Below are 18,164 nucleotides of genomic sequence, written 5' to 3' on the forward strand. Positions count from 1 at the left end.
TGAGGCCGCGCGTGCGCGCAACGGGGGAGGGGCCGGCCCGGAGGGGAGAAAGAGGAAGGGCTGCGGCCGCGGAAGACTGGGGTCGGCGACCGGCCGCTGCCTGGTGGCTCAGTGGTGACTTGGGGTCTGGTCTGGGCCGAAGATTTCATTGTGTTTGAGTAAAGCGTTCGCCTCCCGACACACCCACAGCCTACAGTGCTGGGGTGGGGGCGAGGGGATTTCTTTCCCGGTTCGCCTCTCGCTAGACTCAGGATGGGGGCTGAGGACTGAGGCGTAGGAGTGCGATTTGACAATGGAGTGATGAAGGTAACCCGGACCCGGGGACTCGGAGGGCGCTAGGTCAGCCCTGACGGTTAGGGAGTTGCCTCCTTCTGTGATCAAGGAAACGTAGTCGGCCGAACAGCAGAAATACAGACGCGTCAGATTTTGTGTGGAGTTGGTTTGTTGGTCATTAGAAAAAGAAAGGTGTTTTTAGTATTACCCTTAAATAATTTATCAGCCAGTAGCAGTGCCGTAGTGGGGATATCTGTTTTGTACTGTAGAAGTAAAGGTTTGCCACCATAGTTCTTAAATAGGTTATAGTAGCACTTTACAGAGATTTCTTAACGCAAGTGTAAGTTTGAGCGTTTAAAAAAAATACCAGGAAGTGTAAGGTATTCATTTAATTTGTTCATGTTTGTAGTGTGGGGCTCCATTGTATTGTTGTAAGCTTTCCTGTTTCTTGATTTATATGCAGTATGAATTTAGAACTCTGAGTAGTAACAGACTTCATTATAGGAGTTCTTATAGCTGTTGGACCTGACAATCCAAACTTTATTTCATTTGGTTTTATCTTTCTCTTGTTTTAAGGACTTACACAACCAAAAAGAACAGATTGAGAAAAAGATAAACTAAGATTCCATTTCCTTTCCCATTGTGTGTGTGTGTGTGTGTGTCATTGCTGGCAGAAGCCTGAATGTGATTTTGAGATTATATAGAAATTCTTTCCATAATACTGGTTTTACTTAGCTTTATTTGTGTGAAGATCTATGTTTTGATAGTTTGTTACTTTGTGTTTTTTAGTCAGAAATGTTCATGTCAGTAGAAACTATGTTGTTCATATTAAACAATAGTCTTTGGTTATGTTTGTGAGGCAAAACAGATGAAAAGGAAGCCCTTTTATTCTGAAAATAATTTAAATTTATTTAAGTATGAATTATTTTACTTTGGTCAGTCTCGCCACTTAACTTTGAAAAATGATTTTATCATCTTTTTGTCATTTGTTTGACACCTATGACTTACAGTCTTAGTCAAGAATTGGCCGGGGTGTTCACAAATCGGTTTGAATAATATTGTAGAAAAAATTATGAAGAGTCTCTCCTTGATTATCAGCAGTGTTATTTTATGTGTGTATGGATCCTTCTGTCTCTTTTTCCCAATTGGTTGCTGTCTGTTGATCACTTGTTTGTTTCTAGTTGTTTCACTAGAAAGAGTTGATTTTTTTTTTTTTTTTTCTTTCTCTTTGCTATGGGGGTTGTGCTGTATTGCCCAGGCTGGCCTCGAACTCCTGGGTGCAGGCCATCCTTGTACTTCAGACTCCCCAGTATCTGGGACTACAGTTGTGCACTACTGCTGCACCCCGGTTTAGAGTTGGTTTTTGAAGAAAGGTATAATAAAAATAATTTCATTTCAGTGAAAAATGTTAATATCATTTTGGTACTCTATCTACAGATAATTGAGACATAGCTGTACTGATCTTGAAGAGAACAACATATTAAATGTATAAAGCAAAGGAATAGTCATTTAGCAGATACTCTTTTAAGTAGTTATTTTTATTTTCAAAGAAAAACCATGAAGTAAAAAACTCACAGAATCACAAACCATTTATATTTTAGACATTCCTTTTATTTTTGTTAAAGAGGGACTTTGGTATCATGATTTACTTAAGGCAAATTTATATTTGCCCCTGTTTTGACCCCCTCACTTTAGACTAGGACTTCAATAGGAAAAAAAAAATGATAGCACAAATAATGATAGTAGTTCAAATATGCTATTAACTTTGGGAGTGACATCTTTGAAAGTATAGAACTAGAGACAGAAATCAGAATTTTTAAATTTATTTTTGAAATCTGGATTTTAGAATTGGATCTTTGAGTTTATTGTTAAACTTTCTTGATCTTCATAGCTTTCTCAGCTATTAAAATGAAAAGTGTAGGATAGATAACTGATTTATTCTAGATCCCAAACTTAATGGCTTGTATTTTAGTTAGGTGTTTGAGGTATTTATTGTTGTATTCATCATGATGAATTCCCAAAAAAATAATATGTCTCTCCCATCCCTTCCAGTCATAGAGGTTTATTTAGGAAAGTTGATACGTATTCAATGGAGAATGGGTGTGATCTCAAGAGAGAAAGGTCTTTGGGGTAAAGCAAGGAATATGCTTTCAAGGGAGAATGTGTACTATCTCTAGAGGGAGAGACAGCCTATATATGTTTTACATATGTATGAAACCTATGATGAAGCAGAGTCTGTTGTTCAGTATTGCTCCTGGTAACTGTTTTTAGATCATTTCAAATAGCCTTTCTTTCCGAAACTTGTAATTATTGGTCAGTAAAAGTTCAGAATTACATTTGAGTGTCTGATATCTCTGTTCTTTCTTAAATCCCATAGATTTGTGGTAACAGCCTGCCCAGGTTGCTGCAGGTACTCAATTTATACCGGTAGATGAAGAGAGCTACAGATGATTAAAAACAAATGCTTTGCTGAGTTTACATTTTAAATTGAGGTACTATCCTATTTAGTCTTAGAATTTATAGAATGTCTCATGTTCCTAGGCACTGTCACTGATCTTCAGTAGAAAGGCACTCTGCCTTCATGGAGTAGACGTTTTTTTGGGCAGAAACAAAATTAACAAATAGTTTCAGGTGGTGGTAAGTGCCAAGAAGAAAGTAAGACCACAAAATAAACAAAGAATGGAAGGTGGGATTCTACTATGGATTGGGTGGTGAGGGTAGCCATTTTTTAGAGGTAATAATTTTGATTTTTGACTGGAAAGAATCAGCCATAGTGACAGTCTGGAGGAAGAGTGTTATAGATGACAGAAACAGCAGATGCATTAGTTTGGGTTATTCTGGAGAATTTTCCAGTGTAAATTAATTGGTTGATTTGTCAGACTTTTCATAATTGTAGATAGATGATATAAACAGATTAAAATTACTTTATGTGTAGAAACCTAATATGAATTGACCTTGTTTAAATCCAGACTCAAACCAATTGTAAAATGTCATCTTTGAAACACTTGGAAGAATCTAAATGTGAATGAGTATCAGATGATATTAAAGAGTTGTGTATTTTTGATAAGGCTGTTAATGACATATTTTGTAAGAGAATGCCCACAGTTTTTAGATATGAAGATGGAGGAATGAGGGAGAAAAATGGTAGATGTGTGGTATTTGTTTAAAAATACTTTTATGCAAAACTGGGAGTGAGATAGATGAAACGAATATGGCACAGTCTTTGTGTGTGTGTGTGTGTGTGTGTGTGTGTGTGTGTGCTGGGGATTTAACCCAGTTGTGCTTTACCACTGAGCTACATTCCCAGTCCTTCATATTTTTTATTTTGAGATAGGGTCTTTCTAAGTTGCTTAGGGCCTTGCTAAGTTGCTCAGGCTGGCCTTGAACTTAAGTCCTCCTCTTTCAGCCTCCTGAGTTGCTGGAATTACAGGCAATGCACCCCTGCCCTCAGCTTTTTCCAAGTAATATTTTGAATTTATTAGTGAGCCAATTATTATCCATAAATTGTTTTAGAAGTTCATTTCAAAAAGCTTAAAATGGAAAACATCATTCTCCCATGACATTCTCTTATAATTCCCTAGTTCTACCCCATGAACAGAAACATACCTTTTAAAAACTATTTTTCTAGGTGTAGGGAGTATAGCTCAGTATAGAGCACTTGCCTGGTATACTCTAGGCCCTGGGTTTGTTCCCTAGCAGCTTGTACTGTACTTCTTTCCCTTTTCTGGGAGGTAGGAGTGCTGGGAATTGAACACAAGGCCTTGCACATGCCAGACATATACTCTTACCAGTGAGCTGCACCCCTAGCCTCTACTTTCATATTTTGCTGTAGTGTGCTTGTATTTCTATCCCATCTTTTTTTTTTTTTTTTTCCAGTTGGGATCTTGCTTTGTTGTCTATTTACTTTTGATATTATTTTTTGGTTTCTTTCTTTTTTTTTTTTTTTTGGTGCTGGGAATCGAACCCAGGGCCTTGTGCTTACAAGGCAAGCACTCTACAGACTGAGCTATCTCCCCAGCCCAAAGAAATATTTTTTTAAAGGTAAGAAAACCAAATTCTCAAAATGCAAGGAATGTACAGGGAAAAATGAAACTCCTCGCCATCCTTGTCTTCTTACTATCTAGTTCTTTTCCCTGGAGATATATTTTCTCTGAATATTTCATATGTGTATTCAGATCAGCAGTTCTCAAATTGTGGTCTGTGGACTCTTGAGGAGACCTTGGAGCATTTCAGGAGGTTTTCCAGGTTGAAAGTATTTCATAATACTACTCAGTTCTTATTTGCTGTGTAACTGTTGTCAACTCTAGTTGACATTTGCACTGATGGTGCAAAAGCAGCTGTGGTATGAATCAAGATAGTGGCAAAAATGCATTAATAATTATATTCTTCAGCACTGTACATTTACCTTAGAAATGCCAATTTCACTTAAAAATGTTCTTTATAAGCAGAAAAATTATTAATTTTGTTAATCTTGAATCTTGTTCACAAGTCATATTCCATATGGCAAAATGGAAAGGATGTTACAAAACACTTTTGCATTTCAAAGTATGATGTTGGTCTTAAGGAAGAGAACTTGTGTGATGGAGTTGCATTTCAAACAGTGAATAGTCACTTTTTTCATGGAACATTGTTACTTGAAAGAATGGCAAATTATAGTTGTGTAAACTTGGGTATTTGCTCTTTTTCTCAAAAGTAAATGAAGTGAACCTGTCACTTCAAGGAATACAACTGACACGATTTATTGCCAAGACAAAGTTTATTTTTTGAAGCAAATATCACATTTTGGAAAACTTACATCTACCACTGTGAACTTGGCAACTTCTTGAGACTTTCTGATAAGATTGATGGTGATAATAACAAATTTGTTTCTGTTTTGTTGTTAAGTAAAATGTGTGCTTGGAAGATATGCATCATTCGGTATTCTTTGAATGATTACTGTATAATATTTCAAAACCATGCATAGGTGAAAGATCTACATAAAATATAAGTAGATTTTTAATGAAATGGTATAAAAGTTTCATTATTATAGTTTTGGATTACACATTGCAACTAACCTTTATGAACCTCTCATCAAGTTTTGAAACTGGTCTCTCTTCCCAGTTCTTGGTGGTAAAATCATATTTAAACATGTAAACAAATACAGTTTTCACATATTTGGTGAATAGATTTATTTCACAAAACCAAAGTCCACTTTAACACCTATGTTCTTTAATATAGACTACTTTAAGAAAATCATGTGATGTAAGATTTTGTTAGAGAATACCTACAAAACATTGTATATTATCAAGGATTTAATTGTCTTTTCTATGAAATCACATTTTTAAAAGAACTAAGTATAGTATTGCTTGAATACACCATTTTATTTTTAAAACCCATCTTCCTACCATTCCTCTGATATGATTTTCTTCTTCTTCTTCTTGTAAGGACTCGTTTGTTAAATTTGGGTTTCTTCTGTGGAATCAGTAGTTATCTTCTGTCTTCACATAGTATTTAGTTAGTACTTTCTTATTTTGTAGCAGTTACATTCTGTTAGATCTTTTACATTCTCCTGCTGTGAAGTCCAAGTTTCTGGAAATGTCTATGATAATACTAGAAATTATGGTTGAGTGACATAATAATCTTACATAGGAGCTGAAGTCATGAGCAAAACTCCTCAAACCATGCATTCAGTTTTGAAAGAGAGAAAGAGAAAGAGAGAAATTGGGGGAGATAGATAGATATATCAAAGTTAGTAAATTATAATCCAGTCTTTGGTGTCAGGCCACAGGCAAGTTGCTTAACTTCTGCAATCCTCAGTTCCCTGAAGAGAATAGTTTTTTAGTAAGGATAAAATGAAATAAAAACCTGGTATATAATTTCTTATAGGCCTTAACTGATCTGACTCTGGACTACCTCTGAGCCCATTGTGTACCATTTCCCTTTTTTCCACAACCTCCGTCCCCCCTTCTCTGTATGTTAGACCTGTAACAGATCTTTCTTTACTTTTTCCTCTGCCACTAATACCCTCTCTAGAACTTTGGCTTGACTAGTGGTTATTTTTTTCTTAGAATTTAGTTCATTAGCTTGAGAGAAACTTACTGATGATCAGCTTTTACTATTTGTTTTATTGCTTTAAGAGCACATATTTTTTCTTTAATTACATCTTAAATGTTTGTCTACTCTTTTGTATGTATGAAATTTGCATGAAAGCAAGGACTATTTCTTTCTTTCTTTTTTTTTTTTTTTTAATGGTATTGAGGATTGAATTCCGGAAGGATGCTCCACCACTGAGCTACATCCCACTTCTTTTTATTTCTTTTATTTTGAGACAGGATCTTGCTAAGTTGCTGAGGCTGACCTCAAACTTGAAATTGTCCTGCCTCAGTCTCCCAAGAAGCTGGGATTTCACGTTTGTACACTGTGTCTAGATGAGTTCTAGGTCTTGTTTCTGGCTCTGCCCCAGTACCTAGAATACTACCTCATGGTCTTTTGATACTTTTAAATGAAAAGACTTAAGTGATAGCCTTGCACATGTTAGGCATATACTCTACCTGTGAACTGTATCATTTTTTTTTTTTTTTCTTTTGTATCAGGGATTGAATCCAGGGGGCGCTTAACTACAGAGTCACATCCTCATTCCTTTAAAAAAATTTTTTTCTTCTTTTTTTTTTCTTGTGGTTTTGGGGATTAAACACAGGGCCTTATGCATGGGAGGCAAGCACTCTACCAAATGAGCTGTATCCCCAGCTATAATTAAAAAAAAAAAATTGAAAAAAATTTTTTTAAAAATTTTGTTTTAGTTGTTGGATTGATCTTTATTTTTTATTCATTTATTTATATGTGGTGCTGAGAAGTGAACCCAGTGCCTCACATGTGCCAGGCAGGTTCTCTACCACTGAACCACAACCCTGGCCCTCAGCCCTTTTTAAAAATATTTTATTAGAGACAGAGTCTCACTGAGTTGCTTAGAGCCTCGCTAAGTTGCTAAATCTGGGTTTTAATTCATGATCCTCCTGCCTTAGCCTCCTGAGTCACTCACTGGGTTTACAGGAGTGCTCCCAGCTGGTTTTGGTTCTTGCTACAAGAATTTTCACTTCGTGGTCTGATTACACTGGTCCAAGGAAGCAAAAAAGGCATTTAGTCACAGATAACCTTGGGAATCCTCGAAATTGCCCATAAAATAGAAAATATAGACATACAGTCTCTTCATGTCCAACAGTTCAGTTTTTCCTTCAGCCTTGGAACAAATCAAATTTTCATTGTTAAAAAACTAGATAAAGTAGTAGGCCTGTGTGTATGGCCCATGATGTGGGGAAGCTAAATGGCTCTAAACGGTAGTCTGATGTCACAGGAAGATACTTCTATCATGAGAGACATATAAGAAGTGAGACCAACTAGAGGATAGAAAAGTTTTATCTTCCATTGTGCATTTATTTCAGACAAATAATTAGTGAGTAGAATGGCAAGCATGTGATTTAAATATTTTCTTCTTCTTATAGTTAAGTTCATTGTATTTGTATGATTTCTATCCACAGGTATTCTCCCTAGTTTTCAGTATGCTTTTAATTTCAGTTATGAAGATGTCAGTATTCCTGTTTTTCTCTTATAATTATTTTCTCTTTCTAATTAATATTATCTAGGTTACATATTTTGACTGACCTAAATCATATATGCAGAGCAAAAACAAATTTTTATCTAAATAAGGTTGTAGTACTTTCAGGAGAGATTGTTTCCTTGGGCAGTTTTGCTCCCTGTGGTAGAGCCTACATTCTTAGGACAGTAATCCTGTTTTCTCATTTAGTTTTCTGGTTTTATTTTGTTATTCTGACCTTTGCTTTGGCTTTAACAGCTCAGGGGTTTGGTCTTATCTTCTAGAGGGATTTGAAGTTCAATCAAATAAGAAGTTAGACTCACCTTAGGTTGGTGTACCTAGAGAATAGAAGACCCACCCGCTCTCCCCAAAGGATGGGGGAGAAACTCAGGGGAAGGAAACTTGTGGACTTTTTTTTTGTGGATTATTTCTAAAAACAGATTAACTCTTCCAACTTTAAAAACAACAATAAAAGCTTTATCTGTGCATGTATTATTTTGTTTGCTGTTTACAACAATGCTTTTTCAGTAAATATTTCCGTCAGAATAAATTTAGGCACAGAGGGTTAGTAACCATCACAACAATGATAGGATTGTAGGGATTTGAATCAGTAAGTTTTTGAGTCACCAGAGTAAGAAATCCTAGTAGTCAGGAATTCACTACTTCTCTGTTGCTTTCTAAGGAAAACAGTAAGGTTTATTTATTTAGTGGTACTGGGGATTGAACCTAGGGCTTTCATGCATGCCTTCCCCCTGAACTACATTCCCAACCCGGTGAGGTGTATTTATTTCCAGTGGACATAGCTATTATCAAAAGAGAGAATAGAGCTGGGCATGTACCACCAGTGACTGGGGAGGTACTCAGTCACTCAGAATCATGAGTTTGAGACCAGCCCTAGCAACTTAGAGAGGTCCTGTGCAACTTAGTGAGACCCTGTCTCAAAAGAATAGAAAGGACTGGTGATGTGGTTCAGTGGTTAAGTGCCTCTGAACTTAATCACCGCATCCGCCCCCCCCCCCCCAAAAAAAAAAAAAAGAGAGAGAATTGGCGATTTTTCTATTTGGGTGGTAAAATTAGGGGAAACAATTTCTTTGGGCTTTTCTCTGTATTCCTCCTTTTCTATAGTGAATTTATTTAAAAATCAACTAATCAATGCATAATTTATATACATTACGAGGCACCCATTGTACCATACAGTTTGGTGAGTTTTGACAAATGTATGCATCCATGTAATGAAGCACCTCATTTAGGAAGTAGAACTTTCCATTACCCTAGAAAGTTCTTTTGTGCTCCTTTGTCATCATTTACCTCCATTCCCAGGCAACCGATTTGAGTTTTGACACAATAGATTAGTTTTCTTTTTTTATATTTGTCAGGCATTAAAAAACGGGGTAGGGGGACTGGGGATGTAGTTGGTAAAGTGCCCTTTGATTCAATCCCCAGTATCTAAATAAATAAATGAAACTTCATATTATAGAATCTTACACTTTTGCTCTTATGTTTGAACTTTTTTTATCAGATATTTTTCCCTTTAGCATTTTATTATGAAATACTGCAAATACTAGAAAAATTGAAAGAATTCTGCAGTGAATGCCTATCTCCCTGCCACTCACATTCTACAAGTAATAATTTACTCTTTTTTTTACTTTATTACATTTTTAGTCATCTATCTGTTCCTCAAACCATCCATCAGTCAGGCCTTTTAAAAATTTATTTAAAAATAAGTTTCAGCTTAGGATATAACTCAGTAGTAGATCTGGTTAGTATGTGTGAGGCCCAGGTTCAATCCTCAACACCCCAATAAATAAATAGATAATTGGGGGGGCATCAATGCATTTTACCTGCCAAAACTAGCTTTAGTTCATTAAGTAGAGTTGAATATTTGTTCATAGTTCTTTGGTTTTAAAGTAAATTTTACATTTGGTGAAGTGCACATGTTAAGTGTACCATTTGTTGTTTTGCCACATGCATGCATTTGCATTAGATTCTTTTTCCATATATATTTTTAATATTTTTAGTTGTAGATGAACACAATACCTTTATTTTTACATGGCGCTGAGGATCGAACCAAGTGCCTCACACATGCTACACAAGGGCTCTACCACTGAGCCTACAACCCGAGCCCTCCATATTTTTTTATTGGTGCTTTATTGGGATTCATTGTTACATGTTCATACATGGACACAATATAACAATATAATTCAGTTTGGTCAGTTGTGTTACCCACATTCTAATGAAGAATATTGACCATAACCATCACCTCAAAAAGTTCCCTTGTTCTCCTTCATTAATCCTTTTTCCTGTTCCTTATCAGTACAACCATTGTTCTGTTTTCTTTTTCACCTTAGTTTAAGTTTGGCTGTTCTAAAACTTCATATAAATGGAACCATACAGGTACTTTTTGTCTGATTTCCTTTTTTTTTTTTTTTTTTTTTCTTGGTACTGGGGATTGAACCCAGAGTTGCTTTACACTGAACCACATCCCCAGCCATTTAAAAAAAATATATATATTTTTTATTTTAGTTTGAGACAGAGTCTAAGTTGCTTATGACCTTTGATAATTTGCTGAGGCTGACCTTGAACTTGTGATCCTCCTGCCTCAGACCCTCAAGTGGCTGGCTGTTATTAGACATGCATGCATGGCTGTGTCTGATTTCTTAAAGATGGTGTTTTTGGGGGCTGGGGAGATAGCTCAGTTGGTAGAGTGCTTGCCTTGCAAGCACAAGGCCCTGAGTTCGATCTCCAGCACCGCAAAAAAAAAAAAAAAAAAAAAGGTGTTTTTGAGGTTTCATACATATAACATGTATCAGTAGTTCTTTGTTATTGCCATTTGTTATCCCATCGTATCTATATATCATAATTTGTTTATCACTTGTTGAAGATTATTTTTCCTTCAGTTTTTGCTATCATGAGTAAAACGATGAATTCATACGAGTCTTGCTGGGGATATAACTCTTTGCTAGAGCACTTGCCTAGAATATGTGAGGACTTAGTTCAATTCCCAGCACCACAAAAAGAAAAACAAACAAAACAAACAAACAAAAAACAGATTTTTTTCTTTTTTTGGTGTACAAATTTTCAAACCTTGGCATGAGTTTACTGGGTACTAGATTAGATTTATGTAAAACTAAATTTATTAGAAGTTGCCGAAGAGCTTTTTTTGGAGTTCTAATTGTGGTACATATTTGCCAACATCTGGTGGTTTTAGTCTTTTTACTTTTAGCCTTTTGTTGGCTGTATAGTGGTATCTTACTATGGTTTTAATTTTGCATTCCTCTGATAAATAAAGATATTGAGCATTTTTAATGTATTTTGCCTCCTTTGAGAAGTGTTTGCTAACATCTGATCACATTTTTTTTTTTTTTTTTTTTTTGCGGAGCTGGGGTTTGACCCCCGGGCCTTGTGCTTGCAAGGCAAGCACTCTACCAACTGAGCTATATCCCCAGCCCCCTGATCACATTTTTTTCAGACTCAAATATTAAAGTTTTCTGTTCTTATCAAATTTTAAAGGTTCTTTGTAAATCACCATCTCTGGTCACTTCTGTTAAAGCAGAATGGGATAAAGTTAGTTCTATTAGCATCTTCCCTTACTTTAACAAAGATTATTCTCTCAAAATATGAACCAAGAAATCCTTCTTAGATAATGACATGTAAAATGTATGATGATAACACAAAGGACAGGAAAGGAGTAAATAGAATTATATTGTTTTAAGTTTCTTACATTACACATGAAGCAGTATATTAGAACTGTACCAGAGTTAGAGCATTTTTGTGTGTCTCAGAATATTACTAGATGATTTGAATCTAGGTAAATTGATATTCAGTGAAAAAAAAAAAAAAAGCAAAAAACCCTCCCCCTATGATGTGTGTCTTCCCTCCCTCTTTCCATCCCTTCCTTTTTCTGTCTCTACCAGAGGGAGAGAGAGAGAAAAAACTTACAGGACTTTATAGAAACATTTATATTTTACTTTATTTTATTTTATTTAGGAGTTGTTAAATAGTTAACTGTGTAGAATGGGATTGGTTGTGAATAGGTGAGAGAGAAGGTTCTAGAAACAGAACTATAGTGACTCTTTCTGCTGAGAAACAGTGTGGAGAAGAGTAGCCAGCAAAAGACTCAAACTAAGAGAACCAGAAGACTGTGGAGTAGGATAAGGAAAGGTTCCCAGCCCTGGCAGGATGGCAAGGATGGATCAACAAGAAAAGAGGCCCCAATTGAAAGTTCACTGGTGCAAGTCAGAGCTACTCCTCCATGAGCCTTGGTTGCCTCTCTGGAGTTGGGAGGCTCAGGAAACATTTTTTTTGTCTTTTTTCATATTTTTTTAATTAAATTTTTTTTTTTATTTTTACAGACTGCATTTTGATTCATTGTACACAAATGGGGTACAATTTTTCATTTCTATAGTTGTACACGATGTAGATGCACACCATTCATGTAATCATATATATATACACACATAGGGTAATACTGTCTCATTCTGCTGTCTTTCCATCCCCCACCCCCTCCCACCCCATTTTCCTCTACACCATCCAAAGTTCCTTCATTCTCCAACCCCCCTCCCCCTGCCACCCCCATCTTGTTATATATCATCATCCACTTATCAGAAAAAAACATTCGGCCTTTTGTTGGGCTTGGCCTATTTCACTTAGCATGATATAGGAAACATTTTTATTTTAAAATAATTTTGCTAATTATTCTAAGTTTTTATGATTATTTTCAGATTCTCATTTTGTCATTCAGGTTATATTCAGTTCTTTTCCAGCATTGTATCATTCAAGAATATGATGAGGCTTTTATTTTTCCCTCATATGAAATCATGGCTAAAAACAAATTTTGGAATACATCTTGTAATTAATTTTTAAATATAAACCTCATTTTATATTGCCAGCTACACATTTCTAGACAAGGTTAGCATTAATTTTTAATATTTGTCTTTTAAGTAAGGAATATTTTTGAAATTAAAAAATAAACCCATTAGGTGTAAATATAAATGCTTTATGAAAATAATTATTTTTGAAAACAAACGTTTACATTGGGAAGAATTGCAAATTGTCTCTCTGATCATCAGATTTTATCTTTCAGTCTTTCCCGTAACTTGTTTTATACATTTTTTTGTATTCTTTATCTTTAAATGTATGGTTTCTTCAGTGAATCTCTGCTACAGAGAATAGGACAATCAGGTGTTCTTTCTTCCCATTTCACTCTTTCCTTTTTTTCTTTCTGGAAAACCTTTTTGTATAATTTTACCTTCAAAATTAGATTAGGTTCTACTCCTGTTTGTTTTGCTTCTGTGCATATATCATACCACTTAGTATATACTGCATTTTATCAAAATTGACTCTTTTTTTTCCCCCCCTCTTCGTGGTGCTGGGGAATTGAACTCTGGGCCTTGTGCATGCTACAGCAAGCACTCTATCAACTGAGCTATATCCTCAGCAACTTGTACTGCATTTTAATTACCTTCTGATATGTTTCCCTAATTGTTAGACTATAAATTCTTAAGGATAGGTCTATGACTATTCATCTTTGTATTTATAATACCTGGGAACATTCTAGAACATTTAAAGTATTCAGAAAGGGTTTATTGGCTAGAGTATTAATTTTTTGGGGCTACTGTAACAAAATAGCACAGACTAAGTGAGTTTCACAGTTCTGAAGGCTGTAAGTTCAAGATCAAGGTATCAGTAGTTCTGTTTCTCCTGAGCCTTTCTCAGTGATTTACAGATGTGCTGCCTTCTTGTGGTGTATTCACCCAGTCTTTTGTCAATGTGGAAGCATCCCTGGTGTTTCTCCGTGTTTCTAACTTTCCTTTTGTAAGTACACCTGTCTCAATAGATTAGGACCCACCCATTTGACCTCATTTAGCATTAGTTACCTCTTTAAAGGTTTTATATCCAAATGCAGTCACATTTTGAGGTGCTAGGCTTAGGACTTCAACATATGAATTCTGAGGGACACAAATCAATCCGTAACATAACAGTACTTAGACTTGGTGTACGTTGCAGCTGAAGATGATTTCTTATGGTGCAAAACCAATCTGAGGTTGTCAAAGTTAGAACCAAAGAGTCTTTATTTGTATAAGAACAAGTGGCTTACTTCTAGTGTTTTGTCTTAATTTCTACTTAGGTAATTATAGTCCTTAATGATAAGGACTATCATGATAAGACCTTATATTGTAGCCTTTAGTGCTTTGAAGTACTACCTAGTTGTTCTTGTTGAATAATAGACTTTATTTTCCTCTTCAAGTCATAAAAATATAGATTAAAACACATATGTATATATATTTGTATATATGTATGCTTTTTGTACATATTGGCTTATTATGCATGATTGTTGAACATTTTAACCCAAGAAATGTGTTGATTTGCAAAATTGTCAGTTGTAATTATTGAAGGTGACACAATTCAGTAATTTTCCTATAACAATTCCCTGAATTATATGTAATTTCCCTAAATGTAATTTCCCTATGTAGACAGATGCCTGGATATCCTGGTGGTCCTTTCTTTTTCCTTGGTAGCCCCAGCTTTAGATCCCTCTTCCCTTCCATGAAATAAGACTTTTGGAAATATTGGGAGTGTAAGGGAATGGGCAGTAAGATTGGAGAGTAGGATAAACTCCATAGTCACCCAATTTGGCTCTTACCTTTTTGATGGGTGGAACTTTGTAAATACTGTAACACCCTTTGTTCCCCTTTTTAAAAATTTTATTTTGCAGTTGATTTGCATTTTTATCACAAAGATAGTACCAGAATTCCTCACCTGGTTTCTCTTAATGTTAACCTCTTATTCGTTGCATGTCACTACTGAAAAACCAACATTGGTTTATCACTACTAATTAAATTCCAGATGTTCTTTGAAGGTAGTCTCTTGTGGTTTCACAATTTTCTTCTTTTTTTTCCTTTCTTTTTGTAACTAAGTTTTGAGGAATGCTTGTCCAGTGTTTTACAGACTGCCCCTCAAAGTGGTTTGCCTGATGTTTTTCTTATGGTTTAACTGGGGAAAAATACCTCAGAAGAGAAGTACCCTTCATATCACATCATATCAGGGGTACAGTAGTATCAGCACGGCTTATCATTGATGACATTAACTGTAATCACCTGGCCAGCATATTTGCCAGGTTTCTCCTTTGTAAAGTTAATGCAGTCTTGTCCACTTGAGTTGAGGTTGGTGGATGATGGGTTGTTGTGCCAGCTCTTGGAAGGCCGGGTATCAACATAAATAGTTTGAAATTCTTCTGTAAGCACGTTTATTTATATCAGTATGGCCTCATAGCTATTTTATTTTTTACTTTGGTCTAGAATCCAATACTACATTAGTTGTTTTGTTGTTAAATTGTTGCAGCTTTGGCCATTGCAGGCTCTTTGTTTGGCTTCAGTGTCCCTTTGTCATGCACCATCCTTTTTTTGTGTGTTTCTTTAATTTTTGGCACCTAAGATGTTTCAAGCTCATTTTGGTATTTCCCTGCACAGCCCTAGAATCAGTCATTTCTCCAAGGAGCTCTTGTTCCTTTTACTGGAAAATGGTATCCAATAATCTGGGCCTATGTGTCCTAAAAAGTTGAATTCTCTATTCCTAGGCAGAATGTCTGGAAAGTTAAATCTAAGTATTTGGATGAAAGGTGGAGAGATTTTAGCATCACACACTTACAGTACTTGGTAGTATCTACTTGTTGACTGTCTTCTGTTATTAAGTCATAGAAAGTGGCTTTTTTTTATTGTAAACAAACGGGATACATGTTGTTTCTCTATTTGTACATGGAGTCAAGGCATACCATTTGTGTGATCATAAATTTACATAGGGTAATGTTGTTTGATTCATTCTGTTATTTTTTTCCCTTACCCCCCACCCCTCCCATCCCTCTTTTCCCTCTATACAGTCCTTCCTTCCTCTATTCTTACCACCCTCCTATCCCTAACCCTAAACCAAACCCTAACCCTAACGCTAACAGCATCCCTTCATGCTCAAAACACTAGAAAAAATTGGGGTAGTGGGAACATTCCTTAACATTGTAAAGGCCATCTACGCTAAGCCCATGGCCAATATCATTCTAAATGGCGAAAAACTGAAAGCATTCCCCCTAAAAACTGGAACAAGGCAGGATGCCCTCTTTTCACCACTTCTATTCAACATCGTCCTTGAAACTCTAGCCAGAGCAATTAGACAAACCAAAGAAATTAAAGGGATATGAATTGGAAAAGAAGAACTCAAACTATCCCTGTTTGCTGATGACATGATTATATATTTAGAGGAACCTGGAAATTCCACCAGAAAACTTTTAGAACTCATAAGTGAATTCAGTAAAGTAGCAGGTTACAAGATCAATGCTCATAAATCCAATGCATTTTTATACATAAGTGATGAATCTTCAGAAAGAGAAATTAGGAAAGTGGCTTTTTAAAAGTATTTTTTGGTGTTACAGAAGTGTTAGAAAACTTCAGAAGGAGTGTATACTTAATTTAGGGGCAGCAAGTAGGGAAAAGTTAGATTCTTGTATTTTATCCTGAGCCTAAGAAAAAATGACCCCTCTTTGTATGCAAAAAGAAAGGATGTCAAGGAAAATGATATGAAAAAGGGGGTATTATGAGAACTCTCTTCACAGGAGCTGCAGACTTTATAACACGTTCCTCTTCTTCATTGTTGTCATTATCTTTGATGATGATGATAATAATAATAGTAGTGGTAGTATTTTGTCCTAATTGCTATTATTCCCAGCTTTACTTCTCCTGTAGTGCTTGGTTTTAGTTCTGTGTGTGTGTGTGTGTGTGTGTGTGTGTGTGTGTGTGTGTGTGCGCGCGCGCGCGCATGTATGCGTATGTATGTACACGTGTTACTTAGAATCAAACCCAGGGCCTCCCACATGCTAGGCAAGTGCTCTACCACTGAACCACACCCTCAACCCTTTTTAAATTTTATTTTGCTACTCGGTCATGGTAGAAAACCAGGGCTGACCTGGACTTTAATCCTCCTGTTTCAGCCTCTGGAGTAGCCAGGATTACAGATGTGTACCACTATACCTGGCTGTTTTTCTTTTTTCGCTCTTTAAAAAAAAAAAAAAAAAAAAAAAAAAATTAAATAGGTAGTCAGGGGAGTTGGAGTTACTTTCCAATTTTTTTAGTTGGGGTTTATTTCTACTTAGTGGAAATTAGAACTTTAAATGTATTTCTGCTTTGTAATTTGTTAAACATTTTAGGAAATGAGTGGCCTGGTTTTAGGAAACTTTATTGCTGAATTTTGCAAAACCTGATTTGAAGTAGCAGCTTCAGTTTTAAAAAAAGGTTTTGGTCAGAACAGCAGAGTTTGTCCTTGTCAAAATAAGAACTCACAGGGTTTTCTGAGCCTCATAATTCCTTATTACTTAACAATTTCGTTGCTAACCCTTTGATAGCCTGAGATTTTAGGATTGTCATGCCCTTAGGGACATGACTTGAGTCTTTTTTTTTTTTTTTTTAACCATTTGATTATTTTGTTTTAACATGTTTTCAAGATGAAAGATAAAGAATAAAAATAAATAAAATTTTATATATAAGAGCCCACCTGTTTTCCTCCTTACCAGTTTGAGGATCTCATCACTTATTAGCCTTTTAGAAATATTATCCATCATGTATTGCAAGTATTTTGCATATTTCTTTTTTTTACTCTACTTATGAATTTACAGTTTTCTTATACTATTGAAGTTTTCTTGTACATTTTTAATAAAAATTGAGAGATATTAGTCACAATTGGCATATTAATCTGATGAAACTGTTAAGTGCTCTTTGCCCCAATCTTGCAGATAATTTTTTCCCTGTAGTCTATTCCCTTCCTCCCTTCAGCTCCTCAATTAAATCTCCTTAAACTATGTTGAGCAGAAATATGTAATCCCTCATTCCTTGATAATTTGACCCTAGTTTATTCTTCCCCAGTGAAGAAACAAAACAAGAAAAATCCACATCCCAAACATCAGAGTATTTTATTTTTATTATTATTATTATTTATTTTGATTCATTGTACACAAATGGGGTACAACTTTCGTTTCTCTGGTTGTATGGGAAGTGGAGTCACACTGTTTGTGTAATCATACATGTACATAGGGTAATGATGTTTGTCTCATTCTATTATCTTTCCTTCCCCCCCATTTTCCTCTATACAATCCATCTTTCCTCCATTCTTGCCCTCCCCCCCTTATGTATCATCATCCACTTATCAGAAAAATCATTTGGCCTTTGGTTTTTTGGAATTGGCTTATTTCACTTAACATGATATTCTCCAGCTTCATCCATTTACCTCCAAGTGCCATAATTTTATTCTTTTTTATGGGGCTAAATGTAGAGTATTTTAGATA

General features: G+C 35.6%; 1 protein-coding gene across 12 annotated transcripts in view; it reads left to right on the plus strand.

The window, feature by feature from the left end:
• The window catches only part of RNF111 (ring finger protein 111), a 120,647-nt gene that overhangs the window by 49,334 nt on the left and 53,149 nt on the right, over nucleotides 1-18,164 (plus strand). For 2 of the 12 annotated variants that reach the window (XM_079125873.1, XM_079125882.1), the window contains exon 1: nucleotides 38-306. The exons of 9 other annotated variants lie outside the window; for them this stretch is intronic. The gene's annotated coding sequence lies outside the window, so the exon portion shown is untranslated. Of the gene's footprint in view, nucleotides 1-37; nucleotides 466-18,164 lie in introns of those variants that run through there. One more of the 12 variants, XM_079125871.1, reaches the window with a different exon arrangement.

The sequence above is a fragment of the Sciurus vulgaris genome (genome assembly GCF_902686455.1).
Source record: "Sciurus vulgaris genome assembly, chromosome: 2".
In the NCBI taxonomy this organism is placed as follows: Eukaryota; Metazoa; Chordata; class Mammalia; order Rodentia; family Sciuridae; genus Sciurus; species Sciurus vulgaris.